Source organism: Humulus lupulus, chromosome 6 (assembly GCF_963169125.1).
Source record: "Humulus lupulus chromosome 6, drHumLupu1.1, whole genome shotgun sequence".
In the NCBI taxonomy this organism is placed as follows: domain Eukaryota; kingdom Viridiplantae; phylum Streptophyta; class Magnoliopsida; order Rosales; family Cannabaceae; genus Humulus; species Humulus lupulus.
In genome coordinates, this window is record NC_084798.1 from 161729510 (window position 1) to 161753397 (window position 23888).

Below are 23888 nucleotides of genomic sequence, written 5' to 3' on the forward strand. Positions count from 1 at the left end.
AACGGAAACGCCTCCAACGTTGTTCTAACGACCAATGATGCCCTCCAGTTCGCAGAAGAGGAGTGCATGCTACTACTAGCCGCAACGCGCCGACATCGCCAGCTGACAATACCGCGGAAATTGCTAGACGGCGACAACAAGTCGAGAAACTCTTGCAACAACAACGTCAACAGGCGCAGACTCAGCCTCAGCCTCCACCGCAACCGCAGCCGCAGCTACAACAAATGGCCCTAGCACCCCAACAAGTTGGTCCATATGGGGGATGGCCAGTGAGGAACTACGCGCCACATCCAGTACCGAATATGGAGTCAGTGTATGAAAGGTTCCGTAAGCAGCACGCTCCAAACTTCGAAGGGACTATAGACCCCTTTTAGGCAGAAGAGTGGCTAAGGAATGTGAAGCCAATTCTTACGCGCATGAACCTCAGTAATACGGACCGCATATCCTGCGTCTCATCATTACTCAGGATGGATGCCAGAATATGGTGGGACTTAGTTCAACAGACTAACGATGTCACCACCATAATATGGACAAGATTTGTGGAGCCGTTCCACAAGAAGTATTACACCTCGGCAGTCATCACTAATGATAGAAGAATATGCTCGTCAGTTCATCAGATTAGTCAAGTTTGCACCAAAGTTGGTCCCAACCGACTTTACGAGGTTGACCAAGTTCGTCAGAGGACTTAGACCAAAGATGGAATTAGGGGTTAAGCTAGCAGACCTGGGAACTACAACAAAAAGGATTCAGAGGAATGCTAAGAGGGATTAAACGATGGTTCTAGACCAAAGTCTTTGCATTGACCCAAGGAGGAACCCATGCTAGTAACAAGCATTTATAGGTCAGATCCTATCCTCAATAGTATATGTATCGCTAGATTGGTAGCAGTATACTCGTATATCTCGTTAGGAATGATAGGAAAACTAGACAAACCTAGTGAAAGATTTAGAACTAGGTTTGTAACCGAGTTGCCTTCGGGCAGAGTAGTTCTATCATCACGAATAGTACGAGGCTTACCGATCAAGATTGAGGACATAGGACTAGAAGGAGACCTGATGGAGCTAGTGACCAAGGACTTCGACGTAATACTAGGCATGGATCGACTAGCACGGCATGGCGCAACGATCGACAGCAAACGCAAGAAGGTGATGTTCGAGACTCCTGACGGCTAGAAACTGTGCTTCATGGGACAAGCTTCAGGACTACGCACACCGTTAGTGTCACCTCTCAAAACTCAACAAAGGATAGAGAAAGGATGTCAAGCGTTCTTAGCCAGCATCACGAATGTGGAGAAGGAGACATCACTCAAAGTTGGAGATGTTCGGGTTATACAAGAATTTCCAGAAGTTTTCCCCGATGACTTGCCAGGATTGCCGCCAAATCGAGAAATAGACTTCACGATAGAATTAGTACCCGGCACCGAGCCTATCTCTAAGGCACCATACCAGATGGCACCTACGGAACTCAAGGAGTTAATGACACAGCTATAAGAACTCCTAGACTTGGGTTTCATTAGGCCAAGCCATTCACCATGGGGAGCTCCGGTACTATTCGTGAAAAAGAAGGACGGAAGTATGCGCATGTGCATAGACTACCGTGAGCTGAATAAAGTGAACAAATACCCACTACTTCGGATTGATGATTTGTTTGATCAACTCCGAGGCGCGACTGTATTCGATTTACGGTCCGGGTATCATCAGCTCAAGGTAAAGGGAGAAGATATTCCTAAGACAACCTTTAGGACTCGTTATGGATGTTACGAGTTCTTGGTTATGTCTTTGGGTCTTACTAACGCACCAGCCGCGTTTATGGACTTAATGAATAGGGTCTTCAAAGACTATTTGGATAAATTCGTCGTTGTGTTCATCAACAATATCTTAGTATACTCCAAGGATGAAGTAGAGCACGAGGAACATTGAGGATGATTTTGACGCGATCAAACGAGCATCAACTTTACGCCAAGTTCAAAGAAATGCGAATTTTGGCTTTCGCAAGTGGCATTCCTCGGGCACATCATATCAAAAGATGGAGTTGCAGTAGATCCATCGAAGGTAGAGGCCATGAAGGATTGGCCTAGACCAAAGAACGCGTCAGAAGTAAGAAGCTTCTTAGGGCTAGCAGGTTACTATAGAAAGTTGTAGAGGGCTTTTTCTAAGATAGCCACTCCACAGACCAACCTGACCCGGAAGCAACAAAAGTTTAACTGGAACGATAAGTGTGAAGAAAGCTTCCAGTTGCTTAAAGATAAGCCTTGCTCAACACCAGTACTTAGTGTACCGACACCCGACGATAAGTTCGTTGTCTAATGCGATGCATCAAAGCTAGGATTGGGAAGTGTGTTGATGCAAAAACGACAAAGTGATAGCCTACGCCTCACGACAGTTGAAGGAGTATGAACAACGCTACCCAACTCACGATATGGAGTTGGCAGCGGTGGTCGATGCAAATCTGGCGCCATTATCTTTACGGAGAACGGTGCAAGATTTATACGGACCACAAGAGTTTAAAATACTTCTTTACACAGAAGGAGCTCAACATGAGGCAGCGCGGGTGGATAGAGTTAGTCAAGGATTACGACTGCGAAATCCTATACCACCCAGGGAAGGCAAATGTAGTTGCCGATGCACTCAGCAGGAAACGCTATGGGAATTTAGCAGCCTTATCTGGAATAGAAAATCCGCTATAGCAGGAGCTTATCAGTGCCGAAATAGAAGTGGTTGTAGGCAAGCTGGCTAACTTGTCTATCCAATCGAATCTGCTAGAAGACATACGGAATGGTCAGAGACGTGATGAATCGCTAGCAGCACACACGGATGCAGTCAGAGAAGGCAAGACTACAGATTTCTCAATATTCATTCAAGGATTATTGAGATATAAGGATCGGGTATGCGTGCCAGACGATCAAAGTATTAAGAAGATGATCCTAGAAGAAGCGCACAATACCGCGTACTCAGTTCATCCAGGGTCTACCAAGATGACTCATGACATCAAGGCAGTCTATTGGTGGCCAGGGATGAAGAAGGACATAGCGGAGTATGTATCTAAGTGTCTGGTATGCCAGCAAGTTAAAGCGGAGCATCAGCGGCCTGCAGGATTATTGCAACCGCTTAGCATACCAGAATGGAAGAGGGACGATATAGCCATGGACTTCGTAACGGGTCTGCCAAAGACAAATAAGCAACATGATTCCGCTTGGATAGTCATAGATAGACTAACCAAGTCGGCTCATTTTCTGCCTGTTAAGACTTCATATACGGCAGACCAACATGCAGACATCTACATCCAGGAGATTGTACGATTGCATGGAATCCCCAAGACGATAAGTGTCAGATGGAGGATCAGTATTTACGTCAAGATTTTGGAGAAGCTTACAGCAAGCTATAGGTACTTAATTAAGCCGTAGTACTGCTTTCCATGCTCAGACAGATGGGCAGTCCGAGCGTATGATTCATATTTTAGAGGATATGCTACGCGCATGTGTACTTGATTTCGGAGGATCGTGGAACAAGTACTTACCACTGATCGAGTTCTCATACAACAACAGCTACCATTCAACGATCGGAATGGCACCTTATGAGTTGCTATTTGGACGAAGGTGCCAATCACCGTTGCACTGGGACGAGGTAGGAGAAAGGCAGCTTCTAAGGCCTGAAGCTATTAGACAAGCTCAAGAAGCAGTAACGCTTATTAGACAGCGTATGCAGACTGCTCAAAGCCGCCAGAAAAGATATGCGGATACCAAGCGATGCGATGTGGAATTCCATGTTGGAGATCAAGTCTTCATGAAGATATCTCCTATGAAAAGTGTCAAGCGGTTCGGAAAGAAAGGCAAGCTTAGTCCCCGATTCATAGGTCCTTTTAGATATTGGACAAAGTGGGAACAGTTGCGTATAGACTAGCCCTACCGCCAGCACTAGCCGATAGTCACAACGTCTTCCACATCTCAATGTTACGCAAATATGTGTCAGATCCATCTCACGTCCTCAAGTACGATACGATAGCGCTCCAGAAAGACTTAAGTTACGAGGACCGACCGGTTAGCATCCTAGATAAAGGGATGAAGTAGTTACGGTCTAAGAGCCTTCCTATAGTCAAAGTCCTATGGAGCAATAGTTCTGAACGCGAGGCAACGTGGGAGTTAGAGGAGGACATGCAAGGCTGGTATCCGGAGTTATGTGATAAGTAAATTTCGAGGACGAAATTATTTTTAGTAGGGAAGAATTGTAGAGTCCAAGAACTTTACTTAGCTAAGATAGATAGTAGTATGATAGTATTTATAGCATTACCTTTGTTACTATGGATTTTTGGTTCAGACCGGGAATTATTTGGACACTCATAGTAGTACTTATAGATTTTCTAAGTTTAAGCTATAGTTTAAGAATATTAAGTTAACCTAAGGTTTGATTAATGTGACTGATATTAAGGATTATACTATAAGGTTTAGATATCAACCAATAGGATTTTAAGCACATGTTATGAATGGTGATTAAGGATTAAAGATTTTTGAGGATTAAATATAAGAAGGAGTAAAGTTTGAATGTTATAGGGTCAGTCAGCAGCTTTGAGTACGTTGAGGGCTTAGTCAAGGCTGTTTACTCCATTCAAACTTAGCTAAAAATGTGTAATTTCGTGTTTAAATATTCAGCGTGTGCCGATATATCGCAGCTATAGGGGGCGATACATCGCAGCACGTAGATACGGAAAACACGAGACGATGCACGGTCGCCTCGGGCATACTGGCCCAGGCGATATATCGCCTACAGGGGGCGATATATCGCCTCCTTCAGTGTATATTCAAACTCTTTTGAATTCATTTCCTTTCAGCCATTCAAACTCCTTCAACAGTCCAGCATCTTTTGAACGAGTCTTCAGCCTCTGCTGAATAATTATTCAAATGATTTTCACCTAAAAAGCCATTATTTTTATTCAAGTAAAATCAAGATATTTTCATTCCCAAACTCTATAAATAGGACCTAGTACCCAGCCATTATTCACCATTTGCTCTAAGTTCAGAGGCTGCTAGTGTTAAGTGAGTGTGAGAGTGTAAACACTTGGTTTGGGGAAAAACTATAAGCTTAAACATCATAAGCTTATCAAACACTTTGGGAAGTGAGTGCTATAGTATTTCGGTGGATGATAGATTGATCTTGCAATCTTTGAGGTAAACCCAAAACTCTAGTTCCTTTCTGTATTTTATGTTATTTCCTTTCTCAAAACCTTCTACTCAGTCCCCTAACCTTATTCTTATTTTGGTTAGGGAATCCAAGCTTTTAAGCATATAAGTCGGTAAGTATGTTTTCTATGGTTTAGTCTTTCCATCTCTTTCATTTCATCTCCTTTCTTTAGACTTACTCTTTCTTATGGTTTTAGGAGTGTTCCAACAGTCCCAACTCAGTCCATAATCTCGGTAACTTTGGTAAGGAAAATAGGCTAGAATATATATGTTTATGTTTATGTTATCTTTTGTGTTATGATATGATATGGGTATGTTATGAATATGTTGTGCATGTGTATGTTGTAGGCTTGGGCATATGCCCTATTTGACTAACAAGACCCCAAAAAGATTGTGGGCATAAGCCTATTTAGCTGGTAGTACCCCACTAATCTCATGGGCATAAGCTTGTTTAGTCTATGGGACCCCAAGTAATAATGGCCATTATAATAAGTGAATTATGTGTTATGATAAGTCTTTACGTTATTATGAAATTATGTTTATGTTTATGACTATGTGTTAGATTTTTCCTTGCTGGGCATTAGGCTCATTCCTTTCTGTTTATGTGCAGGAAATAAGCTTTATAGGCGGAAAGATTCGTGACGCTTGGAGGATGTGTATCGATGGTGAATGGATTCAAGGAGTCGAGAGTTCGATCATTCGAGGATGTAGTTTTGTTTTATGTCTTTTTACATGTATTTTCCGCACTATTTATGTAATGTCTTTTTATTTTAAATTATGTTTTGTTTTAAAGACAATGGGTACCCATATCCTACTTATGAAAGTAAATGTTGTTTTATAGGTTTTCTAATAAAATTATGATATTTTCGCAAATGTAAGTTTTAGTAAGAATTTGTATGTATAGTTTCATTAATGGTCCAAAAGTCTAGAGTAGTGGGTCATTACAGATTATGAATTCCTGGTTATGTCCTTTGGATTAACCAATGCCCCAACAACTTTAATGGATATGATGAATAGGGTTTTCAAGGACTATCTGAATAAGTTTGTGATTGTGTTCATCGATGACATTTTGGTGTACTCTCAGTCAGAGACAGAGCATGAGCAGCATCTATGTCTGGTATTGCAGCGGTTAAGAGAGTATAGGTTATATGCTAAGTTTAGCAAGTGTGAGTTTTGGTTACCGCAAGTTGCATTTCTAGGCCACATCGTTAGTAAGGAGGGGATTCTGGTTGACCCAAGTAAGATTGAGGCAGTGAGAGATTGGCCTAGACCGAGCAGTGTTCCTAAAGTTAGGATTTTATTGGGATTGGCAGGGTATTATCAGCAGTTTTTTGAGGGGTTCTCCAGGATAGCTATGCCGTTGACAGAATTGACAAAGAAGAAGACAAAGTATTTTTGGACAGACAGATGTGAGAACAGTTTTAAGGAGTTGAATCGGCGACTGATCATCGTGCCAGTGTTGAGTCTGCAGACAGATAATGAGAAGTTTGTGGTTTATTTTGATGCTTCTAGACAGGGTTTAGGGTGTGTGTTGATGCAAGCTAGAAAGGTGATAGACTACGCATCGAGAGAGCTAAAGGAGTATGAGCAGAGATATCCCACGCATGATCTGGAGTTGGCAGCGGTGGTATTCGCACTTAAGATTTGGAGACATTATCTATATGGTGAGAAGTGTGAGATATACACCGACCATAAGAGTTTGAAGTACTTCTTTACCCATAAGGGTTTGAATATGCGCCAAAGACGGTGGCTGGAGTTGGTTAAGGATTATGATTGTGATATCCTATACCATATTGGGAAGGCTAATGTAGCGGCTGATGCATTGATTTGGAAGGGCCTAGGACAGTTGTTCGGTTCGAGGCATATGTCTCATAAGCTAGCTGAGGAAATGACTAAAGCAGGTATAGAGTTGGTGGTTGGTCAGTTAGCCAACATCACTCTTCAGTCTACACTCCTTGAGAGGATCAAGGAGGTGCATGGGGAGGATTCCTAGTTGAGAGGGCAAAGAGGGAATGTCTTAGTCAAAGCGGCTAAGGACTTTTCTATCTCGGAGATGGGATTACTGAAGTACAAGGGTCAGATCTATGTTCTGATGGATTTTGATATCCGACGAGAGATCTTGGATGAATCGCATACCACTCCCTATTCCTTACATCCAGGTACAATGAAGATGTACCATGATCTGAGAGCTTTGTATTGGTGGTCGGGCATGAAGAGGGATGTGGTGGATTATGTGGCCAAGTGCTTAACTTGCCAGCAGGTGAAGGCTGAACATTAGAGGCTAGCAGGGTTGCTGCAGCCTCTAGGAATTCCAGAGTGGAAGTGGGATGATATCACCATGGACTTCGTGGTTGGTTTGTCGAAGACCGTGGGACAACATGACTCAGTGTGGGTGATTTTGGATAGGTATACCAAGTCCGCCTACTTTTTACTTGTCAGGACAACTTATACTGTGGAGTAGTATGTCAAGTTATATGTGAAGGAAATTATTCGACTTCATGGGGCTCTGAGGTCGATAGTATCCGACAGGGACCCCACCTTCACCTCCAAGTTTTGGGAGAGTCTGCATAAGGCTATGGGCACGCAGTTACAGTTTAGTATCGCTTATCCTCCTCAGACAGATGTACAGTCTGAGAGGACGATTCAGATACTGGAGGACATGCTATGAGCCTATGTGCTAGATTTTGGGGGATCTTGGAGCAAGTATCTCCCTTTGATTGAGATCTCGTACAATAACAGTTATCAGGCAACTATCAGAGTGGCTCCATATGAGATGTTTTATGGGAGGAAGTGCAGATCACCTATCCATTGGGAATAGACAGATGAGAGGAGTTATTTGGGTCCTGAGATGGTTCAGAGGACCAATGAGGAAATTGAGAAGATTAGAGCTTGAATGCTTGCCTCCCAGAGTTTCCAGAAGAGTTACTCAGACTTGAGACGCAGAAGTGTAGAGTTTCAGGTCGGTGACCATGTGTTTCTTAGGGTTTCACCTTTGAGGGGAGTGAAACTGTTTGGTGTTTGGGGAAAAGTTGAGCCCTAGGTTTGTTGGCCCCTTTGAGATTCTAGAACGGGTTGGAGAGGTAGCTTACAGACTGACGATGCCTCCAGCCTTATCAGGGGTTCATGATGTTTTTCACGTGTCTATGCTTCAGAAGTATGTATCAGATTCGACGCATGTCCTAAGTTATGAGAATTTGGAGCTGGACCAGGACTTATCTCATCAGGAGAAGTTGGTTCGGATTCTCGACTGGAAGGATTAAGTCTTGCGGAGCAAGACCATCGCCTTGGTGGAAGTGCTGTGAAGGAACAGCAAAGTTGAGGAGGCGACATGCGAACTTTAGTCAGAGATGCCAGAGTGGTATCCCGAGTTGTTCAGGTAATTTCGAGGATGAAATTTCTGTAAGTAGGGGATAGTGGTAGTGTCCCAAATTTGCTAATAAGGCTTAGGGCCTTGATTAGCGTGCCTGGAGGGCAATAAGTGATTTATTATTATAATATGTGATCTTTTATGAGTATGTGATTAGAGATGCATGTTTAGGTAATTAAATATGCATGTGGGCCCCGTTTGGTTATTATGGGCATGTTTGTAATTTTAACCCATTGAGGGCATAAATGTGATATATTTGTGATATATCCGTGTTGCACGATCCGAGACAGTCCTAGGGAGCGGGTAGCTAGAAAGTCACAACGGGGTCAAAAACCCGACTCGGGGCGAGTCGAGGGGTATTTTGGGTATTGGACGTTTTATGGGGTTATTAGGTTATGGAAATAAATATTTGGAGATATATTCGAAGTTAGAATGTTTAGGAGGGAATATTGGGGAAATTTACCATTTTTCCCTCCGGGACGTTTTTGGCACCCCAAGCCTTTGAGATAACCTTAGAAACTTAAGTTAAATAAAACAAAGTAAAGAAGTGTTCAGAACTTAAGGAAACCAACTCTTTTTCCTCTTTCTCTCTCTTGGAGTGTTGTCTCTTGGAAGTTTGGTTCATTTTGGTGAAATCTAGCCAAAGATTAAGGATTTAAAGCTGAGATTTTGGGAGCTAGAAGCTTGGAGCTTAGGGAACTAATCCAGGGATTCAACTTAGCTCAAGGTAAGCTCTTAACTTAGTGAATTATATTGGTTCCCTGCTGGTATTTCAGAAGTTTGCATGTGGGATAGGTGAAAGATCATTCTAGAGTTTTTGATGGGATTTGGGATTAACTCTTGTTAGGTTTTGTTGTTGAGATGGTGGTAGAACTTCTGTGATGATTAGTTTGGATTATTGGATTGATTTTTGGGTAAATTGGCTTGGTTTTGGAAGTAAAAATGGAGGATTTTTCTGGGTTCGAAGGGTCCAGCCGCGACATTGTTCTTGCTGAGCTGCGACCCTCTAGAACAGGTTGGACGCCAGGAAGACGGGCCAGCCGCGGCATGCCCTAGCTTGGGCCGCGGCGCGCCTGCCCTGTTTTCGGGTTGGAGTTCTCTGGTTGAGGTGGGCCGCGGCATAGGCTTATAGGGTCGCGACACTTTGTGCATTTTTGGGCTTTGAAGAGGATGAAGACTCAGGAAACCAAAAGTTAAGGCTCGAGATGGATTTTATCACCCGGATTGATAGAATTCAACGTCCGGGAGACTAGAATTATGATCCAAAGCTATTTAATGGATTAGAACTTGATGGATAAATATTTTTGATGCGTTGTGGCTAGGGTTTCAGCAAGGCTCGGACTAGGGGACTGTGTTCGAGACATCGGTGCTTGGAAAGCTCGGGACATAGGTAAGAAAACTACTGTACCCATAGAGCAGGGTGAGGCCCTATAGTTTGTGTTGCAAGGCACTGCCCTATATGATTGTGTTGTAGGGCGTAGCCCCATTGATTGTGCTTATGCATGTTTAAGTATTTGTTTAATTATGCCATGTCTGCATACATGTGAGTGAATGGAAAGAGCCAAGAACGGCGAAGGCCGAGAACGGCAAGGCCGAGTACGGCAAGGGGCCAGGAGCAACGTTTAGCACGCGGAGTGCGACTTGCTAGGGCGATTCCCTAAAGGATACCTGGGATATCCTCATGGTGCAGACTGCGAACCTAGGGCCTGGTAAAGCGCCTAGGATGGCACGGCCGTACATGTGTAGCCTATTGGCGGCTTGATTACATGTTCAATGTTAAATATGCATATGTTATCTGCTTGTGTGAGTTTTCTTGTTGGGCTTCGGCTCAAGGGTGCTCTATGGTGCAGGTAAGGGCAAGGGGAAAGTCGACCAACCATGAGTACGGAGAGCGTGAAGTGGGGCGTACATGTTTGTCTTGCCTGGCTGCCACGGCCAGGGGTATTTTTGGGAGACTGTTGTACTAAACCTAGATTTTGTCGTTTAGCCGACTTTAGTTATATTTTGAGTAGTAAATATTTCTAAACAGTATTTTGGGATCCCAAATGTAAAATGATTTATGACTTTCAATGAATCGAATTATTTTGAAAGTATAAGACTCTGTTTATAGTTTAATTACACTTTTGTCTTAAAAACTCGATTAGCGGGTTAATTGCACATTTTAAACTCACTTAGTAACGACTCTAAAGAAGTAGGGCGTTACATAAGACAACCTAGAACATGTTTCTATAATTGAATTTAAATAGAGATAATGATAAGAACACTTACATTATACGCAGCGGAATGTATCAATCCTTCATTCAGTTCTATAACCCTTGAATCCTTTCTATCGCAGGGCATCACCAAGAAACTGAACAGATCTTACAATTTCTTCATAGCCTTCCAAAGTATCCTTACAATCACCTAGACTAGAGTGGAATATTCTCAACACATGAGATAGTTACAAAGAGAAGAAGAAGAGAAGAGAATATTGAGGCAAAATCAATAAAATAATAGATAATATCAGCCATTAGGTTGAAATTCTCATGGGCTTTAGGCTCGTGAAATTTCTCATTTAATTATAAGTCCATTGAACTTAAAATCAAGGCCTGTATTATTTTTTATTGATTAATTAATTAATTATTTATTTATTTAAATCCTTTATCAAATTAATTATTTATAGTTTGAACCTTGATTTGAATTTATTTATTAATTTAGATACCAATTTTTCTTAATTAATAACTCTTCTCTAAAATCTTTTTTCTTCTCTAAATTGTATAACTCTGTGAAATTATCCAAAATTGACCTTGTCAACTTTGATAATTCTAATTGATAATTAAATCAATTAATTAAGACTATCTAGATGATTTTATCCAAGGTACAGTGGGGACAATGGGCATATGAAATCAAGCTCCAATAAGTTATCATAAATTTAACAAATAAATTTACTAACTTATTAATTCCTCGTGACTCCACTAAAGACTCAGAATTGCACTCTTGAATTCATAAAACACTCTATAAGAAATATAGATATGTTATTAGTTATCCATTGTTACAACCATAATTGTCACTCAATCCTCTCTAGACGGCCCACAATGAGATTGGACTAAAATACTGTTTTTGCCCTCATTGTATTTTATCATTAAAACATTTAGTTCCTTGTAAATGATATTTGAGTAAACTAATATTAATTACTGAAATGAGATCTCTATCATTTAGCATCTTGAACCAAACTAAAAGGAAATCATAATTATTTTCTTCATCAGAAGCTATAGATGTTCATATCTATGATTAATACTCCCACTCATTTTTACTACCAAGTTCCCAAGATGTAAGTATAGGCAAGTCCATAGAGTAAGCTGATAATGAACAAATCAAAGAACTCAAATAATAGAATCATTTAGAATACTAACAACTCAGAATTGAGATTGAATTAACCTATGGTCAACTATATGATATGACTAGAATAGATAATAACAGTATGTTTACTTATCCTATCTATTGTCAATATTGGTCTCGTCTGATGTAACAAATACATCTGATGTTATCTACTTTGCAAATGTTCTAGAAAGAACATAACACTGCAATGTGTAAGTAGTTCATATTGTAGATTTGCAAGTCAGTGTAAATAATGTGCATTGACTAATCTTAGGACTAACTTATTTTGAACATATAATCATATTTATATTCCACTATGATTACGTCACTATAAATATGATTAGCTATATGCTCGGGATTTAATAGAAGTTTATATTAAACAAATTATCATGAAAATAAAACATGTGAGCAAAGTGATTGACCAAGTCAAAAATTGATTTCTATTCTTTTATTGATAATAAAATGAGATTACAAAGACATTGGGTTTTAATTATGGCATAAAACCCCAACAAACTCCCACTTGCACTAATTGAAACTAATGTATTAATTCTACTAATCCCATTTCCTTGATATGCTTATCAAATGTAGTTTCTGGTAGTGTCTTTGTAAGTAGATCTGCAAGATTGTCTTCAGATGCAATCTTCATAACCTTCCCTTCTCCCCTGGTCACATATTCTCAAATTATGTGATACTTCCTTTAAATATGCTTACTTCTATTGTGACTTCAAGGTTCTTTCGAGTTGGCTATTGCTCTTGTATTGTCACGAAACAACATAAGCAGTTTATCCATATCTGGAATAACACCAAGATCTGAATAGAACTTCTTTAGCCAGACTATTTCCTTAGCTGCTTCAGACACAGCTATATACTCTGCCTCCATGGTGGAATCTGAGATCGTAGACTACTTTACGTTTCTGCAAATCACAGCTCCACCCCCAAGAGTAAACACTATTCCAGAAGTAGACTTCTTATCATCAACATCAATCTAAGAATCTGAATTGGTGTAGCCTATAGGGTTTAGAACACCACCCTTGTAGACTAACATATAATCCCTAGTCTGCCTTAAATACTTCAGAATATGCTTAACATCTATCCAATGTTCCGGTTCTGGATTTGACTGATACCTGCTCACTACTCCCACAACATAGCAGATATCTAGTCTAGTACAGAACATAGCATACATCAAACCTCCAACTTCAGATGCGTAAGGATCTTTTCTCATTGCATCTTCCTCTTCAAGAGTCTGGGGAGACTGCTTCTTGGAAAGATGAATTCCATGGTGGGACGGTAAACGTTCTTTCTTGGAATTTGTCATTGAGAAATGTTCACCTAGAACGTTCACTCTTAGCTGCATGAGATAGAGCTAAGAGTATGTTCTTTCTATCCCTAATGATCTGGGTACGTAGAATATAACTTGCTTCACCCAAATCCTTCATCTGGAATTGAGTATTCAGCTAATTCTTCACATCTGACAATTTCTTAACATTGTTTACAATGAGTAAGATATCATCTACATAAAGAACCAGGAATACCACTATTTTATTTTCCTTCGGTTGGTAAACACGAGGCTCGTCAATATTTTGTTCAAAGCCATAGGTTTTGATTATTTCATCAAACCTAAGGTTCTAGGATCGAGAAGCTTGCTTCAGTCCATAGATGGACCTATTCAACTTGCAAACTTTTCTTTCTTGTCCAACTACCTTAAATCCTTCTGGTTGACCCATATAAATGACTTCGTCAAGCTTTACATTAAGAAAAGTTGTCTTGACGTCCATTTGCCGGATCTCATAGTCGAGAGCGACTGCTATGGATAGGAGGATGCAAATGGACTTGAGCATGGCTACCGGACTAAAAGTTGCCTCATAGTCCATGCCTTCCCTTTGGGTATAACCCTTTCCCACTAATCAAGCTTTCCATCAACACCTCGTTTCTTCTTGTGGATCCACTTGCACCCAATGGCCCTAAAGTCACTAGGTGCTTCTACAAGATCCTAGACGGATTTGAGTACATGGACTCCATTTCTTGTTTCAGGGTTTCGAGCCATAGTTCCCTTTCAAGGCTACCATTGCCTATTTGAAAGACAACAGATTATCATCACTAGAGTCACCAAAAACCATATTGGTTTCACCATCAAAACCATAGCGAACTGGGTTCCTAGAAACCCTCCCACTACGTCGAGGCATCATGACTGTTTGCTCAGGAATAGTGGTACTTTCTTTATTTAAATCGACTTACGTCAGTTGGACATGAATAGTGGAAATTTCATCATCAACTTATTTTGATGATGATGTAACATTGGTTGGAGTCAATTCTTCAACCATCTCCTCTAAAACTACTTTGTTGCGTGGTTTGATGTTTTTGGACATAGTCATTTTCCATAAAAGTAGCATTCGTCAAAGTAAATACTTTTTTTTCTGAATGACTATAGAAAATTCCACCCAATTTCCTTTAGGATAGCCAACAAACATGCAAACGCCAGTTTGCAATTCTAGCTTTCCTTCCTTTTTTTTCAGGACGTGGGCGGGACACCCCTAGATTCTAAAATGACGTAAGCTAGGTTCACGACCATTCCAGCATTCTAAAGGTGTTTTGGGGATTGATTTTGATGGTACGACATTTAGAATATCGTTTGCAGTTTTAATTGCATTACCCCAAAATGAAGTTGGTAGAGTTGAGTAACAAAGCATGCATCTAACCATTTCCAATAAAGTTCTGTTCTGGCGTTTTGCTACACCATTTTGTTGCGGAGTACTCGGGGTTGTAAGTTATGATAAAATCCCAAGTTCAGTTAAATGATCTTGAAACTGCATATCCAAATATTCTCCACCCCTATCAGATCGCAAGATCCTTTACGTTTTACCTAATTGGTTATGAGCCATAGCTAGGCATTCTTGAAACTTTGAAAATGTTTCTGATTTCCTATGCATTAGGTAAAGACATGAGTATCTAGAATAATCATCAATGAATGTGATGAAATATCAAAACCACCCCTGGCTTGTACATTCAAAGGTCCACAAACATCATAATCAACAAGTCCAAGTGGTTCCTTTGCCCTATCACCCTTTACAGAGAATGGATGCTTGGTCAGTTTTCCTTCTAGACAAGATTCACATACAAGTAATTCACCTAAGGTGAGTTCCATCAAAGGCTCATCCTTTGTAAGTCCTTGAATTCTATCATAGCCAATGTGACCTAGTCTTAAACACCATAAATACATCATGTTATCGTTATCAGTCTTTTGACGTTTATTGGTCCTAGGTTTAGCTATTTTGAATAAATCATTGTTAAGAGCAAGGGGTTCATTAGGTCACAGAATATAAAGCCCATTTTCCAAACATTCAATACAAAATTGTGATCCATTGAAAGAAATAGATATATTTTTAAAACTTGTGAAAGTCATAACAAATTGTTCAAATTGCAACATCGAAACTAAAATTCAATTTCTACTAAAATCCAGAATAAAAAATACATCTTTCAAAATTAAATATTTATTTCTGAAATTCAGGCGAGCTCTTCTATTAGCTTGGACCGTAACGAACGCACTGTTCCCAACTCTAAGCTTTAAGCCGCCCTCATCCACTTCCTCCCACAATTCAAGAAGCTGTAAGAGTTACAAACATGGTAATTAGATCCATAATCAATAATCCAAGCTGATTTATCATTCTCTAAAACACATGATTCTAAGATACATGAACTATAATCATTACCTTTGTTTTTTCGCTGTAGAAACTTGGGGTGGTCTTGTTTCCAATGCCCCTTCTCTTTTCAATGAAAACACTTACCTTTACCTTTCTTGTTTTTATGTTTCTTCCCCTTAGGTGTAATGCCCCGGAATCCCTAATGCGGTTTAATGGCGGGATTAGTAGGCCGGGAGGGCCATACTTGCTTAACTATGCCATTAGTTGATAAATGCATGTATATGTCAATTATATTATAATATGATGTTAAATGCATGCATGTGGGTCCACATTCTACATACAGGGGTGTGATGGTAATTTGGCTCGTTGAGGGCATAATTGTATATTTGTATGCATGTTGGTGATATATTTTTTAGACCATATTATAATGTGGGTTTGTTCGAGCTATTCGGCATGAGACGATCTTGGAATATTGATTAGCGGTCTAGTCATAACAGGTTTAAGTCTGGGGCTCAGGATGAGTCTCGGGGTGATTATAATGATTAGAATGTTGCTGGGAATTAAAGGGTAATGGGATATGAATTATTGGTATTTGAGATTATCGGGAATAGCAGAATTGGAGAGCGTTAATTATTATTAACGAGATAGGTGGGAAATACCAATTTTGCCCTTAGGAGCCTTTAGAAACCTTTATTAGACCTAGGGGTATTTTGGTCTTTTTACCCCTAGGATAGATATAAGCCCTTCATGGCTATAGAAATGAAGAGAAACAGAGTATATTCAAGAGCTTACCCATACCTTCCTCTCCTTCATTTTCTTTGTGATTTTTGAGCCATTGTTGAGGACTCAAGCTTGGGAAGTAAGTCTTGGGAGTTTGGGAGAGTGTTTTACCATCGAAGAGCATCACAATCTGAGTTTGAGGTAAGTTTCTAGCCACTAGTTCCCTGGTTTGCTCTGTTTTGGTTTTTAGTTTCAGCTTGTGGTTTTGTTGTGGATAGTTGGAATTAATGGAAGTTTTGGTTGGTGTTTAACTTGGGTTTTGATGAGGGTGTGATGTAGATCAAGTTTAGGGGTTGTATTGGATGTTTGGGTGGTGTTTTGGTTTGGTTTGGAAGGTTGGTTTCAAGGGAAATCGCAAGGGAGGAAAACAAGGTTTTGGTTGATGTGTAGGTTGGTCCGCGGCATGGCCAGGGAGGGTCGCGACTCATGATGGGTGCTGAAGGAGGCCGCCTCTGTTTGAGGGGCGGGTCGCAGCATGGCCAGGGAGGGTCGCGGCCCTTAGTGGCATTTTGGCCAGAAATGAGTTTTTGGCTTGGGGACTCTAGCCTTAGGCCTCGGGATCGATCCTACTACCTAGTTTAGTAGGATTTGATGTCTCGGAGGCTAGGTTTTGGTTTGGGAACCTTTGTTATTCATTTTATTGATGGAATCCCATAATTGGTTATGACCAGGTAACCGCTAAGGGACAGAAAGACAGGTCGTTCTCAAGGGTCGTTCCTATATTAATTCTCGCTCGAACCTGAGGTAAGAAAACTGCACCCTATGTATGTGACATGCATGATAGTTATTGAGGCATGCTGGTTGATAAATGTGGACATTGATTGCATAGTAAATGCTAGCGAATATTGTTTACTTGTATATGGCACTGACTAGTCAGGGACACTGACCTAAGAGTTAGAAACGGCATAAGTGTCCTGAACGCAAGGCCGAATGAAAATTAGATCTAATCGATATCATCGTTGAATGGATCTAAGGCATTAATGCTGGACAGACCCTAAGGTCGACGAAAATTATAAGCACTTGGCTAGTCTAAGACTAGTTACTCAGAGCCAGGGCCTAAGGCCCAGGTGACCGTTTGTCACATGGCTAGGGAACGATGTTCCAGGGTTATGACTCTATGGTCATGAGGAAGGTTATGTTGGTGACTAGTCACCATTCACCTATCCTGTTTAAGCTAGTGAAAGGTTCACTTATCTGTTAAGCCCCGGTGACCCTATCGTCACATGGTTGAAGCGAGTTGTACCCACTTTAGTGACTTTTCCTCTGTCACTTACCTGTTTTGGACTGGTAGTCCTGAATGATTATTATGATCATTGTTGATATTATATCATGTTGTATTGTGTTTTCTTGCTGGGCCTTGGCTCATGGGTGCTATGTGGTGCAGGTAAAGGGAAAGAAAAGCTCACCCAACCTTGAGTGGAGAGCTTAGGTGGTGATGTGTACATATGCGGCCGCTTGACCCCCATGGCCAAGGAGTTCTCAGAGGAACTAGGGGGTTTACCCTATTTTTGCTGCTTAGGTTAGCGGGTTTGTAATTTTGAAATAGTAATGACCTCTTTGAGTTGTAAATAACTTGTAAAAGATTTTATAGGCTCATGAACAGTTTTATGTATTTAATAAAATACATCCTTTCCTTTTTATTGATTTTCCACCTTAGCCTGTTAATAACACTTAGATGAACGTTTTTAACCAAAGGACTCGGGTAGCGAGTCAAATTTCTGGTTCACCGTAACTGTTCTAGGGTAACCAGGGCGTTACATTAGGCGTCTGTGCACTAGAATGTGCACTCATCTTTGCAGCCTTTGCAGGCTTGGGGTTGTATTTTGTCCATCTTTTCTCTTGTTTCTAGCTTTCGAAGACGAAGCTTGGTTAGCTTCAGCCTTAGCTGGATCAGCAACAGCAACAATAGTCTTCTTTTCTCCTTCCTTGCTTGGTCAACCCATGATAGACTCGAAAGTCTGAAGCTCGTTCATGAGCTGCGTCAAACCATAGTTTAGTTTATTCATCACAAAGTTTGTGGTGAATGGCAGGAAATCTGGAGAGAGACTGTAGAGGATTAAGCAGACTTGAGTCTCCTCATCTATAATTGCTCAATGCAGTTCAGGTTCCTTAATGTAGTTGGTCATCTTGATCAGGTGATCACGAACGTGATGAGACGGTGCCATCCAAGCATTTGGCATATTTCATGGTGGCCTCAAAACGAGTCTGCACAGACTTTGCACCAAACATGTCTTGGTCTTGAGAGTGTCGACCATACTAGTCAACATTTAGTATCGTGCCTTGTTATGAGTTTTCTACCAACGCTCGTATTTGTCTCTTACAGAATTGGTAGCTCCTTCAACTAGAACTTCTGGGGATTCCTCAATCATAATGAACTTGGAGTTGTCACCAATCAATACTATGTTGATGTTCTGCTTCCACGTTAGGAAGTTTTCTCTAGTGAGTTTCTCCATCGAAAATTGAGAAAGGATGGGAGTAGACACAACCATACTTAAAACTACACATTATCAATAAAATAGAAATCAATCACATTTGCTCAATAAAACTTCTATTCACTCTAATTTCAAGAAATAACACAACATATACAATAAATTTGTAAGATAAGGAAAAAATACCAAAATAATCATAACTCTATTTCTTTAAGTTTTTAACTATTCTATGATATATTTGTCCCGGTTGGCGAGAGTCAAAATATATCATTAGTTAAATAGAGTTGTAAACTCATTTAATAATGGACACAATTATTAATAACCTCCTATTCGAGCAAAATAAGAAAACAAAATCTCTTATTTTATGAGCTAGACCCACGATTTCGATAATCAATATATTTAGTCCTAGTAGTCACCGTAGGGGTGAGTCTAGTATAATTTGACCTATAATTATCTATCTTTCGAAATCTAACCTTGTCAAAATAACTAATGAATACCTTCCATAGGGGGACGAATCAAAGCGTCTCAAGGCCCCATTAAGTTATTGACCTTGTTAAACCAACAGTGGAGATCGAATATAAACTTTTAGAATAAGCTCATTATTAATTAAAAATAGTATTTTATTATCAATATTCGAAAATTAATGACTATGGTTCTCCAAAAAATTATAAAATTAAATTTTTAAAACTAAAGTCCTATAATCTTCTATTTATTCTAAAGTGTCACATTGAAAAAAAAAATCAATTAAATTAGAATTAATTTGTTGCTAATCAATATTTAGGTTTAACTATTATAATGAACTTATACAATTAAGTCCAACTTAGGCAAATAGGCCTTAATAATTGGGCTTGTATGGAGAAGGGCTGGGTTTAGTATGTCATTCCCACTACTAAGGTCCTCATACTTCCATGCAAGGTCCAAAAGACAGGAATTTAAACATTCATATTATTAATTGATTAGGGGCACTATAGTCATGCAAAACAAATGGGCTTTCTTAAGTGGAACCACCCACAAGTAAGGAATTTAAACTTTACATTTTCTAATGGGCCCAAATAAAACCTATCATTTTATGAATGTTTTATTTAGCAAAATCCATATATTAAGCAAACATAAGGGCCACTATATCCATCTAAGATAATTGCAAAAATACCACATATTGTAACGCCCTGGTTACTCCAAGAATGTTACTGTGAACTTTAAACCGTGCTTAACTCACTAAACAAGTCATTTGGTTATAAACGTGCATCTAGGTGTTATTAATAGTGTAAGATGAAAATCTTGATCAAAAGGAATGGATATATTTTATTGAAAACATAAAATTGTACATGGGCCCATAAAAGCATCTACAAGTTATTTACAATAAAAAATTGTCATTACAGTGTAAAAATTACAACTCGCCGACCTAAGCGGCCAAAATAGGGTTAACCCCTAGTTCCCCTGAGAAACAGCTTGGCTATGGTGGTCAAGCAGTTGCATATATACACAGCGCCACCTAAGCTCTCCACTCAAGGCTAGGTGAGTTTTTCATTCCCTTTACCTGCACCACATAGCACCTGTGAGCCAAGGCTCAGCAAGAAAACTCATTAATGCATGTATTCAATATCAACAGATGATTATGATAATCATACTGAGACTTGCAGCCCAATCAGATAAGTGACTATTAAGTCATACTCTGAATAGATGACTAATAAGGTTATCTCTAGGGCTCTGCACCCTAATAAGATAAGTGATTATTGAGTCACACATTGTGCAGGTGACTAATAAGTCAACCTCTAAGGATCTGTTCCCTATATAGATCACTAATAAGTCTATCTCTAGGGTTCTGCTCCTTGAATAGATGGCTAATAAGTCCATCTCTGGGGATCAGCTCCCTAAGCCATGTGACATGTCGATCACCTTAGCCCTTTGGCACTGGCTCTAAGTAACTAGCCATTAGACTAGACAAGCGCTTTTGTTTTCATCGAACTTAAGGTCGGTCAAGCATTTCATTCTTATGTTGATAATACTTTTATCGATTAGATGTAATCTTTTCGGCTTGCGTTAAACACGCTAATATCGTTCTTGACTCATAGGTCAATTCCAAATGACCAGTGCTCAGTACTACTGTCAAACTTGACTAATAAGTTACAGCTTCATAGTCAATACTTATACCATTGTCGATTCTGACTAATAAGTCAGTACTATTCACAGATAAGGAAGACTTTTAAGCATTTACAATGCAATCAATCTCCACATATAGAGCACTCAACATGCCTCATCAATAACCATGCATGTCACATACTGGGTGCAGTTTTCTTACCTCTGGTTCGAGCGTTAAACATGTTAAAAACGACCCTTGAGAACGATCAATCATTTGATGCTTTAGGGGTTACCTAGTCATAACCAAATATGGAATTCCATCAATAAAATCAATAATAAAAGGTTCATGATCTAAACCTTGCTCCCGAGACCTCGAATCCTACTAACATGATTAATAAATTTGATCCCGAGCCTTAAGAATGGAATCCCCGAGCCAAAAACCCTCAAAAGTTCCCAAAATAGTACCCTGGAAAAATAGGGTAGCGCTACAGAACTGCCCCCCATGCGCTATGGTGCTACAAGAAGAGCTACCAAGCTCTGGACAGCGATGTAGCACCCATCCCCGGGCGTTGTAGCGCCAGAACCAGGGTGTTTCAGCCTTGGTTTTTCCCCTTCAAGTTATCCAAATTCCAAACTTCAAAAGTTGATACCAAACCTCAACCAAACTCACAAATGAACCCAAAAACCCATTCTACAAGTCTTAGGCATCAAAACCCAATCAATCTTTCCCAAAAACTTCATTGAATTCTCAACTATCAAATCCAAAAATTCCAATTGAAAATCAATTGAAAAATAGAGCATAACCAGAAATTTCATGGCTAAAATCTTACCTCAAGCTTAAGATTAAACCCTCTCCAATGGCTTAACACAATCCTAAACCCTCAAGGCTTGATTCCCTAGCTTGAATCCTCAATTGGAGCTTCAAAATTCAAAGGAAAAAGAAGAAGAAGAAAAATGATCGGGAGGAAGAGGAGAAACGTGCTCTGTTTTTGCTGCCTAAGCTTCCTTCTAAAGCTTTCTAGGTCACATATAACCTATGGTCAAATGACCAAAATGCCCCTAGGTTAAGTAATTTCTTTTGAAAGCTAGCAAGGGCAAAATCGTCCTTTCCCGTCTATCTCGTTAATTATAATTAACGTCCTCCAATTCTCGTTATTCCCAATATTCTCAAATGCTAATAAATCATATCCCATTACCCTTTAAATTCACATTAATGTACTAACCATCAAATTACCCCGAATAGCTCGAAATTAACCCCGTTATGACCAAACCGCAAACTTGCATTCAAAGATCGTCTCATGCCGAATAGCTCGAACATATCCACATAATAATGTGGCCTCATCCATAATTCACCAACATGCATGAAAATATACAAATATGCCCTCAACGGGCCAAATTACCAAAATACCCTTATAATGAAAAGTGGACCCACATGCATGCATTTATCATCATATAATAATATAATTCACATAATCATGCATATAATCATTTAATGGCATAATAAATCAACTATGGCCCTCCCGACCTTTTAATCTGACCATTAAACCTCATTAGGGATTTTGGGGCATTACAACATATAGTGCAAATAAACATGTTATAATTGGATGGGCCTAATCATGTTACTATATGAGCAAGTCTATGAATTTATGCAAAAATACCACAATTAATTTTATTTGCAAAAATACCACAATTAATTTTGTAGAATTTATCCAAAAATTCAAATTGATTAAATTTTGCAAAAAATAAATAAGTCAATTTAAATTTCATTTATCAACAATTAATAAATGTTAATTTAAATTTTATTTATCAACAATCAACTTAGTTTAGGTCATTTTGAAAAGTATTAATTTAATTTAAATATGATTTATCACCAATTAACCAAAATTAATTTAAATCTCATTTATTAAAAAATATTTTATTAATTTGTTTGAAAAACGTTATATTTTTAAAAAATTAATTAGTTATAAATTTTTATTTGATTTAGTTGAGTTCTTTGCCATTCTGGAAAAGGGTTTCAAACTTGAATAATCTACTAGTATCTCATTGCGAACGCAATGGAGATATATATTGGGAAAACTTATACAGGATCTTAATTATTTTCATATAAATCATATATTAAACAAATTAATATAAGACAACCTAGAACATGTTTCTATAATTAAATTTAAACAGAGATAATGATAAGAACACTTACATTATACGTTGCGGAATGTATCAATCCTTCCTTCAGTTTCTGTAACCCTTGAATCCTTTCCGTTGCAAGGTATCACTAACAAACTGAACCAATCTTCAAATTTCTTCATAGCCTTCCAAAGTATCCTTAGAATCACCTAGACTAGAGTGGGAAATTCTCAACACATGAGATAGATACAAAGAGAAGAAGAAGAGAAGAGAATATTGAGGCTTAGAAAAGGACTTATGCTATATAGAGAATCTAAAACCTAGAGCATCAAGAATATATCTTCTGATTTTCTGTCAGATAGTCTTTTTAAAATCTAATTTCAACTCTTACTTTGCATTCCTTTTATAGGCTCAATTAGGTCATTTATTTTAATTAAAAAATCAATAAAATAATAGATAATATTAGCCATTAGGTCGTGTCGACTCTCGATTTGGTCAATGACACATAGTCGCTAAAAATGTTAAAAATAAATTGAATTGAACTCATGAAGGTAAACAACACCAAGATTTAAAGTTGTTCGGCCCCAAACAATGGTAATGACCTACATCCAATTCGTGTTCTTATTAGTGTATAGCTTCAAAACTTGCGATCAGTTAACTGGGGTTCACGAGTTTCACGAGGTTGAAGATGAGTACAAGTTTTATAGATAAAAACACTATCTTTCTCCCTTGATTACTAAATCATCCTCCCTCTAAATAAATCACATGAGTCCTATTTATAGACTCAAGGATGTACATGTGGGCCTATGGGCTGTCCTTAACTTGTGTTACAAGCATATTTAAATAATAATATTTACATATAAAGAAAGTCAAATATTGTAGAAATATCTAAGTCATAATTTCATTTGAATTCTGGCTTCGATCCTATGAGCATATCTGGTCAT